Source organism: Centruroides sculpturatus, unplaced genomic scaffold (assembly GCF_000671375.1).
Source record: "Centruroides sculpturatus isolate CEXI.00-Female unplaced genomic scaffold, Cexi_2.0 scaffold1633, whole genome shotgun sequence".
Lineage (NCBI taxonomy): Eukaryota > Metazoa > Arthropoda > Arachnida > Scorpiones > Buthidae > Centruroides > Centruroides sculpturatus.
Genome location: NW_019385927.1, coordinates 122,218 through 125,290, shown reverse-complemented (window position 1 = coordinate 125,290; position 3,073 = coordinate 122,218). Strand labels below are relative to the sequence as shown.

Here is a 3,073-nt window from a genome sequence, read left to right as displayed (position 1 = left end):
TATTATTAGGCCATATGAAAATATGGTATTTTGAATGAATAGTAATGGTAGTGATGAAAGGTTTTCAATAGCAGTGCCCTTTGTCCTTTTAATATTTAAAAAAATCTGTGAAAAAACAATTATTGCAGAATTAAAATCATAAAATAGATCCATTCGGTGGAAATGTGGCACTATTAGTTTGGGGTGGAGTGCATATTGTGGGCCTAGGGGCACCATATTTCTAAATGCTCCACTGACTAAGCCGCAATGATGGTCAATCACATCAAGAAAGACACAAAACTTATTAAGTNTTCTTTGCCAATTCACAAATTTTCATTTTTGTATCGAAGTCTTTAATAATCGGTACGTTCGTAAAGTCAAACGAGATAAACGCGTTAGTAACGAATCGTTCGTAAAGTCTAACGAAATAGGAATAACGGTAACGTCATTCTCGTTTAACTCGTTCGACTTTACGAACATACCCAATGTTAATTTTACATTCCAAAGATAAAGTTTTTCTTTTCTTGTTTGATGCAGAAGAATTAGTTCTACTTTGTTTGGATGACATAGTAGAGTCTCTCGAGTCTCTGTAGATATAACAAACACAGAAATAAATAACACAAAATAAATTGTAGCAATGTGTGGATTCCGCGCGACACGTCCGAACATGTAAGCTGAACAATAGTGTGGGGGAGTGTGTAATCAAGAGTCGCGTGGCGCTCAAACAAAAGACGAATCGACGAAATTTGAAAATCGCGTAACTCCGGGTTCGTGTAAGTCGGGGTATTACTGTACGTCAAAAAGAAAACGATGATGGGTGAGAGAAATATTAAAAATCCGTAATTACATTTACTCTATTGCCTGAGAAAGTTTCTGTAGCCATCTTGAAAACAACAAGAATCACGTGACAACTAGCGGAAATACGATGTGTGGCGAAATTTTTTCGCTAGCGAAAAAGCTCGACTGTTCCGAACTTCGAAGCGATTCGCGAAATGGTAAAATTCGCCGGAAACGACGTCATGTCTGAAGTGTTATTCGCTCTGTTTTTCGCTTTCGCCAGCGAATCGGGTTTGTGAACTAAGCTTAAACGTCTTAAATTTTATCCAAATCGGTTCATCTCTCTTTGACATATTTAAAGTCAAAGTTTACACTTTAATAACGTTATGCGTATGGCTTAGGTCTATGATAATTCACAAAAATAAATAATTCTTAATAAAGTAAAATTTTTTGAAAATCAAAATGCCCAAAGTGTTTGTTCATAACGATTGCTCACTTTAATAAACGAATCAATATTTATCGGACTGCGGCACCATTTTCATCATTATTCGTAAAGGCCCATAACATATACAAGCAAGTACTTTCAACGGTGCGTCAGACAAAAGATTTTTGTGGAAATAAAACATCCAACAAAGGTTTTCAATGAGAGAAACACTTTTTAAAATTTCTTTTTAATACCAGTTAGAAGATGATCAACCAAAGGTAAATCGTTTCATTCAATCACATTTGAAATCTTATATTTGACCCATAACGAAAACTATCGTAATGTATAATAATTACAATGATTACATTTCATAAAATGTAAGACATTCCTTATACGATAGGCTTATCCCTATCATATAAGGCCTTCTTTTGTGAATTCTTAAATTTACGAAATAATTACTCATATCTGTTAGAATTCATTGAAATAATATCTATGCATTGAAAGCCAAGAAAATAATTTTTCACAATTAACAGATGTAAGGCGCTAATTTTCGTCGCTTGATAATCCGCTGTGTCCCTTGAAAAAACATTCCCGAAGTGAATGGTCACGTCATAACCACTCCATTGGTCAGAGATAAAAGCCAGATTGGAAAGACCACTGCGAAATAAAACTCGTCTATCCGAATATAACACACTGATCTAGAAGATAAATGATTACAGTAATTGCATGTATATTCCCTCTCATTTCTCTCATGAACATTTCGTAAACCCATAATACTTTATCGAGTTATTATTCAAAAATGTACTCATCCCCACCGGGACTCGAACCCGGGACCTTTGGATTAGAAGTCCAACGCGCTATCCACTGCGCTACAGGGATGTAATCAAGTGGATGATTTTTTCACAATTTGAAGATCTACTGTATTTTAAATTAATAAAAGCTATTTTCTGAAAGTATAGAGCACAGGTTCTCAAACTTATTTCGACCACTGCCCACTTTGAAATTAAAAAAAAATCTAATGCCCCCATATTTTTTAACTTACCTTTTTACATTACCATCTGTTGCATATCTTAAAAACAGTTATTGCAAATATGTTTAAACACGCATTATTATATGGATAGGATAGATAGGGTGTGACCCATATCCTATTTCTGAGATCAAAGAATGTTTCAATGAGAAGAAATAAAACTCAAATTTAATCACTGAGCCTTCTACTGCCCCCCTGAAAGCCTCCAGCGCCCACCAAGGGCGTTATCGCACACTTTGAGAAAGGATGGTATAGAGCATTTCGCGTGCAATACGCATATAATTTTGTGAAATGGCAATGGCTTTTATAAATAAATATCGTTTTCATATCTAAATTATCCAACTGTCCGTTTTCTAAGAAATTTCTTTAGATAATACTGTAATTGAAAAGTATTTTTGCAATTCATTGTAAAATTGGAAGTTGTATTTGCCGGAGTCGAAAGAATTTGCCGATTCCGACTCCCCCGACTAAAATTCGACAACAGTGGATGAAACAATGACTACATTTTAAAAAACTATAATTGATATTAAATCGGAAGCGATGCATTTTACTAGGGATAATTAGATACTAAACCGTCAGTATATGTCGACCACCTATGCTAAGTAATTGTGTATTTACAATGTTGGTGTCGGAAAATCATTCTAAAATACAAGTAAGTTTTCATAATATTTTAAAAATGTTATATCTTTCTGTTAAATAGCGTTCGTGATGTGAGCTTGATATTTCTGTAGCTTAATTAATTATTGAAGTTTCGAATCTGAGCTTTGTTTTTCTTTTATGTTTTCTAGTTCCCCGGGAAATATCTGTGATGAAGTTATGAATATCAAAATGTGTGTTGAAACAACTCAACTCGATTGTGTTGTGAC

At 34.3% G+C, this 3,073-nt stretch overlaps 1 non-coding gene across 1 annotated transcript; it reads right to left on the bottom strand.

Moving 5' to 3' along the window:
* Window positions 1-1,986: 1,986 nt before the first annotated feature.
* Window positions 1,987-2,059, bottom strand: Trnar-ucu. Its single transcript has one exon. It is a non-coding gene; the product is annotated as a tRNA-Arg (tRNA).
* Window positions 2,060-3,073: the final 1,014 nt, after the last annotated feature.